A 20,481-nucleotide genomic window follows, 5' to 3' on the forward strand; every position below is an offset into this window, starting at 1 on the left:
ATGGGCTAAATGCCCAAATTAAGAGACACAGGCTGGCAAGTTGAATAAGGAGTTAAGACCCATCGGTGTGCTGTATTCAGGAAACCCATCTTATGTGCAATGACACATACAGGCTCAAAATAAAGAGATGAAGGAAAATTTACCAAGCAAATGGAAAGAAAAAAATAAAAAAGCAGGAGTTGCTGTCCTAGTCTCTGGCAAAACAGACTTTAAACCAACAAAGATAAAAATAAAGACAAAGAAGGGCATTACATAACGGTAAAGGCAACAATTCAACAAGAAGAGCTAACTATTTTAAATGTATATGCACCCACTACAGGAGCACCCAGATTCATAAAATGAGTTCTTAGAGACCTACAAAGAGACTTAGACTCCCACACAATAATAGTGGTAGACTTTAATGCCCCACTGTCAATATTAGAAGCATCAAGGAGACAGAAAATTAACAAGGATATTCAGGACTTGAACTCAACTCTGGATCAAGTGGACCCAATAGACATCTACAGAACTGTCCAACCCAAATCAACAGAATATACGTTCTCCTCAGTGCCACATGGCACTCATTCTAAAATAAGTCACATAATGGAAAGTAAAACACTCCTCAGCAAATGCTAAAGAACTGAAATTATAACAAACAGTCTCTTGGACCTCAGTGCAGCCAAACTACAACTCAGGATTAAGAAACTCACTCAAAACTACACAATTACATGGAAATTGAACAACCTGCTCCTGAATGACTCCTGGGTAAATAACGAAATTAAGGCAGAAATCAAGAAGTTCTGTGAAACCAATGAGAAGAAAGAGACAACGTACCAGAATCTCTGGGACACAGCTACAGCCGTGTTAAGGGGGAAATTTATATCACTAAATGCCCACATCAGAAAGCGGGAAAGATCTAAAACTGACACCCTAACATCACAATTAAAAAAGCTGGAAAGGCAAGAGCAAACGAATTCAAAAGCTAGCAGAAGATAAGAAATAACTAAGATCAGAGCAGAACTGAAGAAGATAGAGAAATAAAAACTCTCCAAAAAAATCAATGAATCCAGGATCTGGTGTTTTGAAAAAATTAACAAAATAAATAGACTGACAGCTGGAATAATAAAGAAGAACAGAGGGAAGAATCAAATAGACACAATAAAAATTGATAAACTCCACAGAAATACCAACTACCATCAGAGGATACTATAAACACCTCTATGCAAATAAGCTAGAAAATCTAGAAGAAATAAACAAATTCCTGGACACACACACCTTCCCAAGATTAAATCAGGAAGAAGTTGAATTCTTGAATAGACCAATAACAAGTTCTGAAATTGAGGCAATAATTAATAGCCTACTGACCAAAACAAAAAAAAAAGCCCAGGACCAGATGGATTCACAGCTGAATTCTACCACGTGTACAAAGAGGAGCTGGTAACATTCCTTCTGAAACTACTCCAAACAATGGAAAAGGAGCAATTCCTCCCTACATCATTTTATGAAGCCAGCATCATCCTGATACCAAAACTGGGAAGAGACACACCAAAAAAAGAAAACTTCAGACTAATATTCCTGATGAACATCAATGTGAAAATCCTCAATAAAATACTGTCAAACCGAATCCAACAGTACATCAAAAAGCTTATGCACTACCGTTAAATAGTCAGCTTCATCCCTGGGGTGCAAGGCTGGTTCAACATTTGCCAATCAATAAATACAATCCATCACATAAACAAAACCAAAGACAAAAACCACATGATTATTTCAATAGATGCAGAAAAGGTCTTTGATAAAATTCGACATTCCTTTATGTTAAAAACTCTCAATAAACTAGGTATTGATGGACCATATCTCAAAATAATAAGAGCTGTTTATGGAAAACCCCCAGCCAATATCATATTGAATAGGCAGAAATGATAAGATGGACATAATACTATTGCACCCTTGCTAGACTACAGTGTAGTATAAACATAACTTTTGTATGCACTGGGAAACCAAACACTTCGTCTGACTTGCTTTATTGCAGTGGCCTGGAATTGAATCCACAATATCTGAGGTATGCCAGTATTTAAACGGAATAAAATTGGTAGCTTATACTTTCTGTTTTTACTTCTTCAGTAATCACAACAAATTTTGGTGTATTTAAAGTATATCAAGGTAATTCTTATCATCAAAGAGCCCCTAAATTAGTGGATGAGAGAATACCTATAGAAAATGTAAAAACAATGCTGGTAAATAATGACAAATGTCATAATAAGGGAATGGGTCCAATGGTTAAGAATTGTACAAAATGAAAAATCACTCTATATTGAGAAGAATTGAAAAGGCATAAGGAATGGTATCTTATTTTAATAAGATATAAACAATTTGTAAAATTCAAAAGGCTGACATAAGTGATAGGCTCTGAGTATATGGAACAGGCTGAGCAAGAGTGGCATGTAGAAATTTCCCAGAGAATTGACAAATAGTTTTATGACTTGTATGTCAGAGAGTACATGGCAAATATAGTGCAGTGTTAAGACTATAGATTTGGAGTTAGACGTTTCTAGACTCCACTCCTGGCTCTTTCCTACTGATTAGCTGTGTGGCATTAATGAAGTCACTTAACATCTCTGAGCTGGAGTTTTCTCATAGATGGAATGGGACTAGTGATGCAATTGATTTATAGCCATTGAGATAGAATTTTTAGTTAGTGGAAGAAAGAGATAGATGGATAAAAAGATGAGATAAGTCTCGGGAAAGAAATCAGGTCTTTTAGAGATGTGCATTAGGGATTTAGAACTTCTTGCAGTAGGCATGTAAAATTTAACTTGGATTACATGAACTGGTTAATGTACATGATGTAATTATTTAAATTAATTAAATTCAGAAGAATTATTATTTATGCTTACTAGGTTAGCTATGACAATGAACTTTCTGATATCAAAAATTCAAAGATGAATAATAGCTACAATGTATTTTCAGGTCCCTATATAGTTGATATTTTATTAGATTCTACGTGCTACTAGAACATTCAAATAAATATAGTAGTTAAGATAGAGCAATGAGAATAAAATATTTCAAAGTCTAATTTTCCCTAATTAAATATTAATTTAATGTGATATTTATTTTATACAATTAATATATAATAAATTTTATAATAAAATATTATTTATGACAACAAAACTATCCTTCCTTGACTGAATTTACAAATAGATGAGAGCAGTTATTTGCCCTTGACTCTTGCGGAGACCACAATCTGCTGGTTTACATTATTAATTTGTTTAGAGACTCATTTTCCTAATTAACTGAACAGAGGCAAACTTCACAAGTTCTGGAAATGTATAATATTCTATTGGCCAGGTGAAAAGGGAATTTTTGCTAGGATGATTAGATAATTGTCTCAATTTGCTTCAAAACTTTCTATTTATTGATACATCATTAGAGTTTAAGAGAGGCAGTTAGGAACCACGTATGTATTCTAACAGGCAGAGGTAATCAGTTGAATAGATCTAGGTGATTCGGCCTGTGTTAAGTGCCTGCTCAGTAAAATATGTGCACATGGCTGGATAGTTGAAGGCACATTACGAATAAAGATACCATGAAACTGCAAAGCAATTCATAGATTTGTTCAAAACACTCAAACTTTTTCTTAAGAATAACAACTTTTTCTGTGTTTTAATTTTTTTCCTCAGTGATGACGTTAGCTTTAAAAAGACACACTGAGGTGCCCCGATGCTTCCTCTCTTTGTAAGTTGTTTCTTGGTAAATATTCAGAACAAAAAATAATCATCCAAATTTTTTAAACTTCATTTTGGTAAAAGCTAAGACACAAACACACACACACTAGCCTAGGCCTACACTGGGTCAGCATCATCAATATCAGTCTTCTGCCTCCACGTCTTGTCCCACTGGAAGGCCGTCGAGAGCAGTGACACACATGGAACTGCTGTCTCCCATGATAACAATGCCTCCTTCTGAAATATTTCCTGAAGGACCTGCCTAGGGCTGTTTTACAGTTAGTTTTTTTGTTTGTTTGTTTGTTTTTTATAAGTAGAAGGAATGCATTCTAAAATAATGCTAAAAATCATAGTATAGTAAATACATAAACCAGTAACAGTTGTTCATTATCGTTATCAACATTTATGTACTATACATAATTATACGTGCTATACTTTTACATGACCAGGAGCTCAGTAGGTTTGTTTATGCCATCATCACCGCAAACACGTGAGTATTGCATTGCAGTACAAGGTTAAGATGGCTATGATGTCACTAGGCAATGAAAATGTTTCAGTTTCATTATTATTTCATAGGACTACCCATGCAGGCCATTGTTAGCAAAATGTTGTTATGCTATGCGTGACTGTATTATATTGGAAGGCAACTACATGGGAAAGGAGAGGTGAAAGAAAAAGGAAAGGGAGCTAGGGAAAGAATTGGAGCAAATATAAAATAATGCATTACAGAGCTGTCCATGGCTTTCCAATAATCACAGCTCGTACTCAGTCATGCATGCTATCTCCAGGCAGCCTCCATGGAATGCTGCATTTTGAAAGAGTCCATTGGTAAAGAAATAAAAGGAGAGAAATGTATCTGCTGTCTTCTTGCTGTCTTTTTCTCTGACTGATCAAAATCTACTCCTGGGGGAAGGTGTCCCTTTGCACTTTGGGAAGCTGCTGAGAAAGGCAGTATATTCGCAGGTCCATTCTGGCAAATATGCTGCTGTGGCAGTCTTTCTTTGTTAATTGATGTAGCATTGTCATCTTTGGTCTACATAGAAGGGCCTGACATATGTAGAGAACAGCAGGGATACTTTACTGTAAGAGTATGAGTCATCATTAGGGTTGTTCACCCAGGATTTAAGACAAGCAACTGAGGCGCAGGTAGCAGAAAAACCAGCCTGAATCTGGGGTATGCATAAACTAAATCTGTACAGGAGACATGTTTGTTTTATGGGAGTCTCATGACGTAAACACCTTGCGAAAAGGGACATGTCCTCACAAGCCTTCGGGGCACAGCCACAGACACATCTAAAGTACCAGGGGTATTAATAAAAGAGGGTTTGGTTTGTCTGTGGGACTGATATTCTTCACTCTGGCTGGATCTCAAAGCTTTATATCAGTGGAGAGAGTTTCATCTAAAGAGGAAAGTAAAGCCAGATGCAAACGGTCCTGTATTGTCATCTTGTACACTTCAAGAGTTGGGACTTTCTATTAATATTGGCGGCAAGCTAGGGATCCTGCAAGTGTCTCAGGAGATGTTTGTATGGACCTCTGCTGTGGCCAAAGCAGTCCTAAACCAGTTTCCATTTTAATTTTGTGCCTCAGGATTATAGCATCATAATAAAAGTGAAGATTTAGTTGGAATAATTACGCATGTAAGAGGTTTAGGTTTTATTTTTAATAGGTGACTTTTTTTCACCCCTTCCTTAGTATTTAGAAAGAAATAAAAAAAAAATTCCCATTGTCTTTTCAACCTTTTTCAGGTTCTCTTTTCAGCTTTTGCAGCTTCAGTCTTCATGGACAGAAATAAATTTTAGCTACAGTTATCTCCTGGCATTCATTTATGGGCATGAAAGACTAGCTACCAACCCTCAGATCCTAAACTTGGGTTTAAAAAAAACACAGTGGCTATGGCAGTGTGAGATTTTGCTCATTTCTCTGGCTTTAATATTTTCTTCTTCAGTGCGGAAGCCTAGGGATTTAGCTTTTCTTCCTTCAGGATTGTTTATGCATTTAAGCTTTTTTGTTGTTACACTTCATCCATCATTTTAGTGTGTTTGTGAAAGAAAGGTGGGTTCATATCAGCTCAGTTCACTAGATTTCCGAAGCTATCAATCATTGCTTATAATACCAGTTGGTCATAAGAAGGAAAAGACAAATGATATGAGACTGTCTAGGAGAAAGGAACTAATCTAATCTGGTGGATAAGAGTGGCCATGGAAAGGTAAATGTGGTTGGAGTGTTGAGGGCAGATTGTATATGATAATGCCAGAAGCAGAAGAGTTTGCTGTAGTACAGAAAATGGAAAGACATGTTAAAAATACCTTTACCCAGAGATTGATGGGATGACAGTGAACAATTGTAAGTGAGGGAGTCATGCAATTCTATTTTTATTTTTTAAATGTAACTCTCTTGAGTGTTGATTAAAGCATGGCCAGATTTGATGAACGTGGGAAATTTTAGAAGACAATTATATAGCTGATAATTGACCAGGCAGAGAAATAATACAGATTTTAAATTCTGAAATATGAAAGTACAATAATTATTTTGTATTTTTGGCCATAATCAATTTTGGCTACTGTAATAGTGAATGAGCAGCAACCTCCATCTACATGTTACAATGACTCCACTGACTACATTACCACAAGTACTACATTACTCCTGCCCCCAATATCTGGTCTTCCTGATTCCATCCTTGCATTACTGAAGGTAACCTGTGCTGCTGCAGCTACAGGGATTGCTCTAAAATGTGAAGTAGATCATGGCACTCCCTGACTTTAAACCCTTCTACAACTTGTCACCAATCTCAAGAAAAAAAATCCACAATCTTGAAGTATGCAAAGTGTACACAATGTGTGCAGAAACCCCTTTGCATCTGATTTTATTTTCCTCTTTAAACTCTCACCATAAACATCAAACTCTGAGATCCAGCCAGAGTGAAGAATTTCAGTCCCACAAACAAGCCACACCCTTTTAAATTTCAGGTTCCTCAGAGATTCCAGTGGTTATGCCTCCAACACCTCTCATGGCATGCCTCCCCTTCCTACTCCATCCCACATCACACATGAAAACATGATTTACAGGAATAATGGTTGCTGATTTTTCTAATTTTTGAGTCACATGTTTTACATTATTCTTCCACTCCTCTAGAAAGATCTACCATGCCTGGGACTGGTGATTCTCTGTCATCTCAACTATCACTATTTATTTTTAATTGCCTTATTTACTCTTGAAGCCCGCTTCTAGGTTTTCTGTGAAAAAGAATATCACTTTCTGGTTCTCAGTTGCATTCCCATACCCAAGCACAGTTGGTGCTTGATAAATAATGGTTGAATTAATGAGAAAAAATGAATGACTGAATGTTTAAAGAAAGGTGCAGAGTTAAGCATTTTATTTCACCTCAACAATATTCAATCAAAACTTTGTCAATTAGGAACTATATAATCACAACAAAATGACTTACAGCTCATTAATTGTTCTAAGCCAGATAGGAATGGATGTGGATGTGGACAATTTTTGTTTCCTTGGAAGTAAAACAAGGTTAAATCAATAACATTAATATTTTGACAATCATAAGAATATTTGTGTGTCAAAATGACAATCATACGAACATTTATTCCATTAGGGCACCAACAAAAGATATGAAGAAAAATTATAATCTGGTACTCTCTAGAGAATTATTGTAGCCAAGAAATAATTTATGATTCAATCTGCACTCAAAAAAAAAAAAAAAAAGCTAGGGCTAAAATCTAGTGTCAAGTGTTACACTTTTCCTTTGAAACAATTTATATCTTTTGTTCTAGCCTTCCTTTTCTATTAAAGAGAAATTACAGTAAGACCAATTTGTGTGTAACATAAGTTTTGAACTCATCATACTTTGCTTGATTATTCACATAAACTGCAGCAATAATTGAATGCTTATATAGGCTCCTCTTAGGTTGTCTTTGCTGGAACTTTACCTTAAAATATACTATTTTAGTCAAAATTTTGGTAAAATAACCAGTGTCTCCAAATGTTCTGTTCTAAAAGACTCTTACTAAACTTATGTAAATAACTATATTGTCATAAAATAACAATCAAAATTTTGGAGAATTCAGATAAAGAGAAAAGTAAATTTGCTTACAAAAACATACTTTATTCAAATGTGCTAAACTATGAATAACTTACTTTTTTAAAAAAAATTGACCCTTTTTAAACACAGCAGCAGTCTTTCAAGCAAGATGTTATTCACCGAAACCTTCACTCAACTCCTAAGTAGAAAGACTAAGCAATGAAACAATCAAAATTAATAAACACAACTGCTTTTTAAGATATAATCAATACAATAAGATACAAATATAAATAACAAAAAACTAAAAAGTGAGGGATGAAGTTAAGGTGTAGAGTTTTTATTACATTTCTTTTTGCTTGTTGGTTTCTTTATTCAAGTAGTGTAAAGTTGTTATCAGATTAAAACAATGGGTTTTAAGATAGTATTTGCAAGCCTCATGGTAACCTCAAACCAAAAAAAATACAATGGTTACACAAAAAATGAAAAATTAAGAAACTAAGTAATATCACCAGAGAAAATCATATTAATGAGAGGAAGACAGGAATGAAAGAAAGAGAAGACAACAAGAGAACAAATAACAAAATAGTAGGAGTAAGGTTATCAATAATAACATTGAATATAAATGGACCAAACTCTCCAAACAAAAGACAAAGACTGGCTAAATAGGTAAAACAAAAAAGACCCACTGATCTGTTGCCTACAAGAAACAGCCTTCATCTATAAAGAAACATAGACTGGAAAGAGATGTTCCATGCCAAATGGAAACCAAATAAGAGCAGAAGTCACTATACTTAGACAAAATAGATTTCAAGACAAAAACTGTAAGAAGAGACAAAAAGGTCACTATATAATGATAAAGGGGTCAGTTCAGTAAGAGGATGTAACAATTTTAAATATATATGAACCCAACATTGGAGCACCTAGATATATAAATGAAATATTAGAGCTAATGAGAGAGATAGGCTACAATATGATAGTAGCTGGAGGCCTCAACGCCCTACTTTCACCACTGGACGGATCTTCCAAACAGAAAATCAACAACAACAATTTAGAAAAAATCAGACTGAATCTGCATTATAGATCAAATGAATCTAATAGATATTTACAGAACAGTTCATCCAAGAGCTGCAGAATACACATTTTTTCTCTCAGCACATGGATCATTCTCAAGGATAGACCATATATTAGGTAAAAAAATAAGTCTTAAAGCATTCAAAAACTTTTTGAAATAATATCAAGCACCCTCTCTGACCATAATGGAATAAAACTAGAAATCAGTAACAAGGAATTTTCAAAACTATACAAATACATCAAAATTAAACAATATTCTCTTGACTGACCAGTGGATCAATGAAGAAATTAAGAACATTTTTAAAAATTCTTGAAATAAATGTTAATAGAAATACAACATACCAAAACCTATGTAATACAGCAAAAGCAGTACTCAGAGGAAAACTTACAGCTATAAGTGCCTATATCTAATAAGATAAGAAACTTCAAATTGAAAATCTAATGATGTATCTTAAAGAACTAGAAAATGAAGAGCAAACTAAACCCCAAATTAGTAGATAGAAAGAAATAATAAGGACCAGAAAAGATATAATTTAAGTTGAAATAAAAAATACAAAAGATCAATGAAAGAAAAAAAAATTTTTTTTTGAAAAGTTAAACAAAATTTGACAAACTTTTAGCCAGATTAATCAAGGAAAAAGAGAGAAGACCCAAATAAAATCAGAAATAAAAAAGGAGACATTAAAACTGATACTACAGAAATTCAAAGGATAATCAGTGGCTACTACAAGCAACTATATGCTAATAAATTGGGAAAGCTAGAGGAGATGGACAAATTCCTTGATACATAAAACCTACCAAGGCTGAATCAGGAAGAAATAAAAAACCTGAACTGACCAATAAAAAATAAGAGATCAATGCTGTAAGAAAGTCTCCCAGTAAAGATAGCCTGAGTGAGACTCGATGGTTTCACTGCTGAACTCCACCACATATTTAAGGAAGAACTAATATCAATACTACTAAAACTATTCTGAAAAATAGAGAAGGTGGGTATACTTCCAAGTTTTACCCTGATAATAAAACCAGGCACAGACGTATAAAAGAAAAACTACAGGCCAATATCTCTGATAAATCCTGATGCAAAAATCAATAAAATAATATCAGATTGAATTCAACAATACATTAGAAAAATTATTCATTATGACCAAGTGAGATTTATCCCTGGGATTCAAGGATGATTCAACATATGCAAATCAATAAATGTGATGCATCATATCAACAAAATAAAGGATAAAACCATATAACAATTTCAGTTGATGCTGAAAAAGCATTTGATAAACTTCAACATTCCTTCATGATAAAAAAAAATACCAATCCCCAAACAACTGGATATAGAAGGACCATACATCAACATAATAAAAACCATATATGATAGACACACAGCTAGTGTCTTTCTGAGTGGGGAAAAACGGAAAGCCTTTCCTCTAAGACCTGGAACATTGCAAGGATACCTACTGTCACCGCTGTTATGCAACATGATACTAGAAGTCCTAGCTAGAGCAATCACACAGGAGAAAGATAGAAAGGGCATCAAAATCAAAATGAAAGAAGTCAAATTATCCTTCTTTTCTGATGATATATTCTTATATTTGTAAAAACCAAAAACTACACAAGGAAACTATTAGAACTGATAATCAAATTCAGTAAAGTTGCAGGATACAAAATAAACATACAAAAAGCAATAGTATTTCTACATATCAGCAGTGAAATATGTGCAAAAGAAATTTAAAAAGTAATCCCATTAAGAATAGCAAAGCATAAATACCTAGGAATAAGTCAAAAAAGTGAGATATTTCTAATAATGAAAACTATAAAACATTGGTGAAAGAAATTGAAGATGACACAAAACATGAAAAAAATGCACCATGTTCATGGATTGAAAGAATCAATATTGTTAAAATGTCCACACTACCCAAAGCAATCTATAGACTGAATGCAATCTCTAACAGAATACTAATGACATTCTTCACATATGAAAAAAAAATCCTAAACTTTATATGGAACCACAAAAGACCCAGAATAGTCAAAGCTATCTTAAGCAAAAAGAACAAAACTGGAGAAATCACATTACCTGACCTCAAATTATACCACAGAGCTAATAGTAAGCAAAACAGCATGTTATTGTCTTAAAAACAGACACATACACCAATGGAACAGAATAAAGAACCCCAAAACAAACCCACACACCTACAGTGAACACATTTTTGACAAAGGTGTCAGGAACATACACTGGGAGCAAGACAACCTCTTTTAATAAAACTGGATAATAAAACTGGAAAAACTGATAGCCATATACAAAATAATAAAACTAGACCCTCATCTCTCACCATATACAAAAATCAAATTAAAATAGTTTAAAGACTTAAATCTAAGACCTCAAACTATAAACTTAGTATAAGAAAACTTTGGGGGAAATTTTCAGGACATTGGTCTGGGCAAAAACTTCTTGAGCAATATCTCACCAGCACAGACAAAACAAACACGGACAAATGGAATAACATCAAATTTAAAAGCTTCTGTACAGCCAAGGATACAATCAACAAAGTGAAGAGACAACTCACAGAATGGGTGAAAGTATTTGCAAACTACTCCTCTGAAAAGGGATTACTAACCAGAATAAATAAGAGGCTCAAACAACTGTCTAGGGCGAAAAAAATCTGATATTTCAATCGAAAAAAATGGGCAAAAGATTTGAATAAACATTTTTCAAAAGAAGACACACAAATGGCAAAGAGGCACACAAAATGGTGCTCAACATCAGAAAATGCAAATCAAAACTGCAATAAGATATCATCACACCCAGTTAAAATGGCTTATATCCAAAAGACAGGCAATAGCAAATGTTGGTGAAGAGAAAAGGGAACACTTGCACACTGTTGGTGAGAATATAAATTAGTGTAATCACTATGGAAAACAGTTTGGTGGTTCCTCCAACAACTAAAAATTGAGCTACTATATGCTCCAGCAACCCCACTGCTGGGTATATATCAAAGGAAATGAAATCAGTACATCGAAGAGATATCTGAACTCTGATCATTGTTGCAGCATTGTTTGCAATAGCTAAGATTTGGAAGCAACCTAAGTGTCCATCAACAGATGAATGGATATAGAAAATGTGGTACATATACACAATACAGTACTATTCAGTCATATAGGAGAATGAGATCCAGTCATTTTCAGCAACATGGATGAAAATAAAGGTCATTAGATTAAGTGAAATAAGTCAGGCACATAAAGACAAACATTGCATGTTCTCATTTATTTGTAGGATCTAAAAATCAAATCAATTGAACCTATGGACATAAAGAATAGAAGGATAATTATCAGAGGCTGTGAAAGTTAGTGGGGGGTTGTGGCGGAGAGGGGATGGTTAAGAGGTACCAAAACAAAACAAAAACAAACAAACAAACAAAAAACAGAAAAAAATGGAAAAAGACCTTCTATGTGATAACACAATAGGGTGACTATTGTAAATAATAACTTAACTGTATGTTTTAAAATAATCAAAGTAATGTAATTGAATTGTTTATAACTCAAAGGATAAACGCTTGAGGGGATAAGTACCTCATTATCCATTATTTGCTTACTTCACATTGCATGCCTGTATGAAAACATCTCATACACCGCATAAATATATGTATCTACTATGTATCCACTAAATTTTTAATAAATAATAGAAAAAAATTTAAAAATGTATTTAAAAAATTTTCCTGGCCCCTGGCTCATACCTCAGTTCTTTAGTTTTATGTCTTGGAGTAAATATTTTCTGCCTTACCCAACTTTGGCTTCGGATTAGTTTTCAGAAGACCTCTATTCTGCACATGATATGGTTTGGCTCTGTGTCCCCACCCAAATTTCACCTTCAATTGTAACAATCCCTATGTATCAAGTGTGGGACCAGGAGGATTGAATCATGGGGGCAGTTTCCCCTATACTGTTCTTGTGACAGTGAGTGAGTTCTCACAAGATCTGATGGTTTTATAAGGGGCTTCACCCTTCAGTTGGCTCTCACGTCTCTTGCCTGCCACCATGTAAGATGTGCCTTTGCTCTTCCTTCACCTACAACCATGATTGTGAGGTCTCCCCAACCATGTTGAATTGTGAGTCAATTAAACCTCTTTCCTTTACAAATTATCCATTCTCAGGTATGTTTTTATTAGCAGCATGAGAATGAAGTAATACAGCCCAGGATACACTTATCGTCTCCTAAGATATTTAAATAAAATCTAAGGTTTATATTCAGTTCAGGCATCTGATCCAGTTTGCTGCCTAATACGATACCCTTGTCAACATCTTGTTTCCTAAATCTTGTGACCTGATTCAGCTATGATACATTCTACTGGTTCTTGATATTGATATTCTTCTCTGTCAGCTTCTGAAACCTGGATGCCCTTTGGAATATCTGAAAAGGAATCTAATAGCTTGTCAAGGGAAACTGACCAGACCACAAGGTCAGACTGAGATATAATTAGCACAAAATAAATAGTTTTGTCTTAATTATCTGAGGACGTCAGTGTTCCTTGCCTATTATGTATATCCTGTTGTCTCTGCTTATTTCAGTTTTAGAGTCATGTTTATTCTATTAACCTACTACACGTTTAAATACTGCAGATTTATATACTACTGTTTGTGCTTTCTAGCTTTGCCTCATTAAAAATATATCTTATTTCCTATATACATATAATTTTTCTTTCTTTGCTCATTTGTTTCTTTAAGAATATTAATTTTACAATAAAGATAACTAAAAAGAGTGTCTCATTTTAATTATATTTACATAATACAAAAATTTTAAAAATCTTTGGTCACAAAATGTGATACCAAAAATGTATAATATACCTAAATAGTTGAAGATTTAATTGTAATAGAAAGCAGAGAGAGGATTTGAGAGGATTTAAATGATATAAGTGTTCTTGATCTATATGACATTATTCTGAATTAGTTTCTTGATTTATTTTGATTTATACAAATTGTCCAAACAAGAAATATTTGAGAGATCAAGAAACATGGGAATAAATTTTGAGTAGTTTTTTACTTAAAGCTACACCTTCACAGAGAATAATAATTATTCATTAATGTAGATGTGTTTTGATATAACTTCTTATAAACTTGAAGTCGTTCTTAATAGGAAAATCTATAGTTTTCATCCATATAAAAAATTGTCAACATTTTAATATCATTAGGAATATCATATCACTATAAAGATGTCTTATACAGAGAATGTTCTCTAAAATATTTCATCAAATTTGAATGCTTCACAAGCTTTTACATTAGCCATTCATTATGAATTGTGTTCTGTAATTAAATTAAATGCTTTTTGTTAATTGCTGAATCTGTATCTTAATTTTTATCTCATGAAATAAAGATATTTTATTGCTTTAGATTTCTGTTAATAATATTTCAAATAAAATTCAAAAGATAAGTGTCTACTATAGGAAATCTAAATTCATTTAAGAAAAAAATGAGATTCATTTATTATACTACTACTCATTGATTATAACTTTTAACATAGTAGCATATTTTTCATCTGTTTTTAATATTTAACATAATTAATATTTTACTTTGTAAAAAAAATTACATTTTTACACTTTTTCAGTAGATGAACTTTTGAACCAGTGTTTTAATTTCCCACTGGGATTTTGATTGGGAAGACATTTAATTTAAAAGTTAATTTGGGGAGAAATGATATCCTTACACTGTTGATTCTTCCCTTTCTAGAACAGGTTATATCTTTCCACTTTTTTCAGATCCTTTTTATAGATCTATATATTAATAATAGCAATTTTTATATAGTAAAACATGTCTTTTTGTAGATTAAAAATATATTCTACTTTATTGATATTAGAAGTTTACTGCCCTATTTCCACAGCCCACACACATTTCCTAGGTGGATTCATTGCTTTCTTTTTGTTGGATGTGTTGTTGTTATACTGTTTGTATTAGTTTGTTTTCACATTGCTATAAAGAAATACCCAAGACTGGGCAATTCATAAAGGAAAGAGGTTAAGTGACTCACCGTTCCACATGGCTGGGGAGGCCTCAGGAAACTTACAATCATGGTAGAAGATGGAAGAGAAGCTAGGACATTCTTTATATGGTGGCAGGAGAGAGAAGAAGAGCAAGAGAGACCGGGGAAAACTGCCTTATAAAACCATCAGATTTCATGAGAACTCACCGTTGTGAGAACAACATGAGGGGAAACCACTGCCATGATCCAGTCACCTCCCTCCCTAGACACATGGAGACCAGAGACCGCAGTTCTAAATGAGATTTGAGTGGGGACACGAAGCCAAACCATATTAGTATTCTTATCTAGATACCTACGTTTACTTCCTAATTTGTCTTGTTTTTTTTTTTTTAGTTGATTGAGTTGAAAATCATATTACATAAAAAGCATATTTTTATCTCAATCCTTACAAATTTTAGGACTATTTTTAATTATTGATATAAGCGGTGATGTTGAAAAAACAATGTTGAAAAGTAGAAGTAATAGCAGACATCCTTGTTTTATTCTAAGCTTTTAAATATTAGAAATTAGGGAATGTTAGAAAATATTTAAAATATTAAGAAATATCTGTAATATTTTTACGGGGACATTTATCATATTCAGGAAAATTTTTTTCTATTTGTAGATTACTAAGAAAACTTTTTATTAGGTAATGGGCATTGAATACTTAAAATGAACATGTCTGGAAATATAAGGGAGATGATTTCTCCTTTATATTCTTATTCATAAATATTTATATATGAAGTCTAGAGAAATGTATATTTAAATGTATATGTAAATGTATATTTTTAAAACGTATATTTTTAAAGACTCTTAAATTTCTACGTAGATCTATTGGTTATAATGTGCAATTTTTCTAATATATTTTTAGGTTTGGTTTGTGAATTAGTTAAAATACTTTAGGCTGACAGTATCTACAAATTGATTCAAACAAAACAAGAAGTTCAAGTAGGACCTGCTAAAAATTAGGTGAGTTAAGTGCTAAACAACGTTGTTAAGAACTCAATTTATTTTCATCACTTGTTGTGCCCTGCTCAATGTTGTAAATACCATTGTTAATACCCAAATTCTGTTCTATTCCATGAATGACCAGAATTATTTGACCATTACCTTTGTATTCTATATTTAGATTATTTCTATTTGTACTTATCAATGACATTAAGCAAAATAAATGTGGACTTGTCTTCTTTACATTGTGTTTCTTTTTCTTCAAGTTAGACTCAAAGAAGTGAAAGTGCAGAATCAAAAGACATTAGCAATTTAAGGCTCTAGTCTAGAAATAGTCTCGTACCTTGTAAGCAGCTGGGGTATGAGAATTCCTGTCCCACTGCTTGCTGTGTATCATCACCAGAATTGAGTGTTACTAAAAAGCAAAAGAAAAAAAAACTGTGGTTATAAGAATATGTATATATGTATGCTAACATATAATTTCCACAAGTTTGACATCATGCTCATTCTGCCTAATTTATCTAATAGCACTTAGTTTGGTTCAAATATTTCATCCATTTTTATTATTTAGGGATAAATAATTTTGGTGAACAAGGAGTTTCAATTTTTTTGGTTACTCACATTCTCATCGCTTCAATTCTCCTTTGATTTTTCTTTTGTCGTAAGGACAAAAATATTAATGTACAAGTATAAACAGCCCTTTCCACCTTCTAAAACAGTGACCCTAAAATTTTATGTGTGAAAGACTGGACAGGAAGAAAAGGAATGAAAGTGCCACAAACTGAAAGAAGCAAAAGAGAGCTCAGTTCGTCTGATGGGAGAGACAAAGCAATGGAAAATACATAAAGGCTGAGGCTGGCTGAGAAAAACAAGGAGGAACATAGAGAGTATTTTTAGGGATTATGATTCCTTCATGATATTTGACAAATGTAAGTAAGGGATTTGATTTATGTTGAAATTATTTTTGATGGCATGGATTATGTTTTATGGTCCATAGTGCCTCTGTGACACAGAACCACATCATTTTTTTGCTAAACCTTTTCATACACATTTTGATTATGCCCAGCATGGCCATTACTAAATCCAAGATAGCAAGTCAGGTTTTTCAGCATTTTAATATTTACTCCTCTGCTGCCACTTCTTTCTCATTTCTTATCTATAATGAAAATGCTTCTTTAAATTCCCCATCAGGCAGGACAAAGAAGCATCTGCTGAGCACCAAACGTATGTGAACTATTGTGCTAGTCTCCTGATGAGAGGATATCAGGAATGTACTTAGAGTCGTGGAGGGGACAGAACCACAGCTGTAGAAAGCATAGCTATTTGCATATCCTGAATCTATTCCCCACTTTCTCCTTCCTAATAAAACCTCAATTTGCTAAGATGTTGGTGACAAACTAATCAGCCCATTTTATTTTGGAGAAGCTGGGTGGTTCCTGATATGTTTTAATCAAGCATAGGCCATTTTCCAGATTATTAAAATTCTGGCTATTCAACCTATGGCAAGGGCCACATTCTCTGAGGGAGGAAGAGGCTTCTTTCTACTGGATGTTACTAAGAATGCATATTCTTGGTTGCTGCTGAGATCCGTTATATGATCCCAAGTGTAACTAGCCTTAAAACGAAGCCAACTATGTGAACCGCAGAGCAAAGGGATGGAGAGAACTGAAGTCCCTGATGACATCGTTAAGCTAGTGAATCAGCAATCCATGACATCCATCTTCTTTACTTCCTGTTAAGGAAGCTAATGATTTTTAATACATTTTGAGCTGGAGATTCTGTTTGTTATAAAAAGCCTCCCCACTGACATGGCAGTTAAAATTTAAACAAAATTTCCGATAATCCTTACAGTATTTCCACCTGGAAGCCTTTATTTACTGCCATGTAGATATATACTTTCTGGGGTGCATTATTATTTTTAGTGCAAAGGAAAAGGTTAATTTTCTTTCCAAACATACTTGTTTTTGATTTAATAATTAATACTTCTTTGCAAACCTACTGACATCTCCCTCTCCTCTCCCTTTCCTCCAATTAAACGCTATGATTTGAAAATAAAACATAACCCTAACATTTATGTGAGCAGATTCGAGAGACAACTCTCTTCAGCCCTTAATGAAACGTTAATATAATATTGACTCTTGATAAATTGAAATTCCCTAATACTATGAAATATACTAGTGTATTTTTCAATAGTCAACTAATTTGGTAGAAAATTTTATTTTAATGTCTGTGCAACTAACTGGTTGCTGTGAGTCAATTTATGTGATCTAAAGGTTTAAGAGGCCATGTTTTTATGTTAATTATTTATTATGATCATCGGTGATTAAAAATTTCTCAGAGTTTTCAATATCCCTTATTGTTAATTTTTATAATAAAATACTAAAATAAAAGGTTCTGGTGAGGAGATCAACTTGATGAATCACCAATAAGGAACAACAGAATAAAGACTAGTTTCTATTTTGCAAAATAAAATTCAAAATTGCAAGATGCCTTAGTCTGAAAGAGATTAATTGTTTTTATGCAGCAGATAAAACATGTGAAGAGCCAAATAAAACCTTCAACTATGTACAATTAAATATTAGTCAATTTACTTCACTGTTTATAACTTTGGTTCCACCCTGATGCTCCTCCAGTAGGAATTTGCATCAGGAATGAAGGCACGTGGGCCGGAGGAAAGGCAGAACTATATATTAGAATAAGAATTATATTTAGATATCAGGCACTTGTTAAGATTACCTGATGATAAACATGAATTTTAGTTGAGAAACCTCTAAGTTTTATTCTTTTCTAGAACATGAAGAAGGCATAAATGATGAAGATACTGGTTTTACACACTCACAGGGTAATCCAGAAGGAAAATGGAAGATAATAATAAATAATTTGATAGGGCAAACAAAATCTTTCTGTATTGCGGTACAATGAACAAGCAGAGATGATACAGAAATGGTTAGTCTGGTTATGGGCTAAGTCACCATAACATTATCTGATATAAATAAATACATTGATAAATAGAAAAAAACATTTGTTTGTGCATGTTTTCAACATCCTCATGAAAAACACGACTTCATAGATTTTGTATATTGAGCAGAGATGTTTCCAGTGGAAAAGTCAAGGCCAATGCCTTGTTTCTCATGTTTGCTTTGTGTGCTCAGTACCTAGAACAATGTATGGAACATTGTAAGTACTCCATATGCTAGAGTATGTGAGTAAACATTAATATATGAAAAAGGGTTATATATGATGATCTGAAGTCCTTTTCAGCTGTAACACCTTTATTGATGACATTCATAAGGACAATACCTTGCTCTGGATATTTGCTTATATTGGCAATCAAAATACGTTTAAGAAAGTAAAACACAACAATAAGTTGTAATCATAGCAAAACACAGGATTTGGGCACAGATTTAATAGAGGCTTCCAACATGCATAATGCCTTATGGTCCCTGTAACTCTATTGTGTTCAATCAAAGGAAGTATATAATATTTACTAAAAAACCTTTAAATTCACCTGATTTTATTTTGAAAATAATTTGCATATTTGATTATTAGATGTGATTTTCTGCACAGCTCACAATTAATGTCAGAATGTTGCTGCTGATCTTCGTATTTTCATAATATGCACAACAGTGCAGCCCAGTTTTTTCTTTGCAAATGTGAGATCTAAGACCACGAACTGCATTTGTATTAGTATGATTCATGATTTTGTTTTAGTGCCTGACAATGACTTGGTTTTACTAGTCTTTACCTAAAGAGTTGATGGTTCTTAAATTGTAATCCAAATGTTTTGACCTTGCTATCATTGCAAGAAGGTATAAAACGTAAGGAAAATTCAGTCCTCAATTTTCTGATTCATTTACTCATCAAACTATCTTATTAAAGCCACTTCATATTCAGGAAAATTCTTAGCAAATTATTTCCAGCTTATTTCAGAGTCCCAGGAAGTTGACACTTACTAACCCAACTTAAATCCCTATAGATTCTCCTCAGTGTATAATTCAGAGCTCACACAGATTTTATGTTACTACAATTATTGGGGAATTGGGCCTCCAGATCCTCCGTGAAGCATTTATTGTAGGCAATTCAATCCAAATTTTGTCAGCTATTCACTTTCAATAATCCATTTCTCCCTATGTTTAGGGAATAATTTTTATTCTCTTTTGGTGTCTCAAATTATGTTGTCTAATATATTTTTGAATCTTATTCAAAGTATATGGTTTCTTTAAAATTCAGTATAATTTACATTTCTTAATTTTATTTTTGTCACAAGTAAACTTACCTCTTTTCTTCACAAAACAGTAGTGCTCTAGTCTTTTTATCACTTTTTTTCTTAAAAAGAGAAATAATTTAGGCCTTGATTTGTCCACAGAAATAAAATAATAATTTCAGGGAGACCAACCAAGAAAAATAGTAACTATACACACGAAGGAATCTGATTTAACTAGTGCCAGGGGGCAAAAAATAAAGGTCACTTGGCAACACGTTAAATTCAAATTGAAAATTATATGATGAAAATAAATGAAAGAAAATAAAAAACATATTCTGGGTCATTGGACTAAGATGACCTGGAAAGGGGTGGAAGTATACATGTGTGTACAGAGAATTGAAAGCATAATTTTATGAACTGGAAATCTATAGGATTTTTATGTAAATTTGTTAGGAAAGATGAGGAGAGGGATGAAATAAGACAACCATAATTTACCAGAGTATTATAGGCGAGCAAG

Source organism: Macaca fascicularis, chromosome 2 (genome assembly GCF_037993035.2).
Source record: "Macaca fascicularis isolate 582-1 chromosome 2, T2T-MFA8v1.1".
Taxonomy (NCBI): domain Eukaryota; kingdom Metazoa; phylum Chordata; class Mammalia; order Primates; family Cercopithecidae; genus Macaca; species Macaca fascicularis.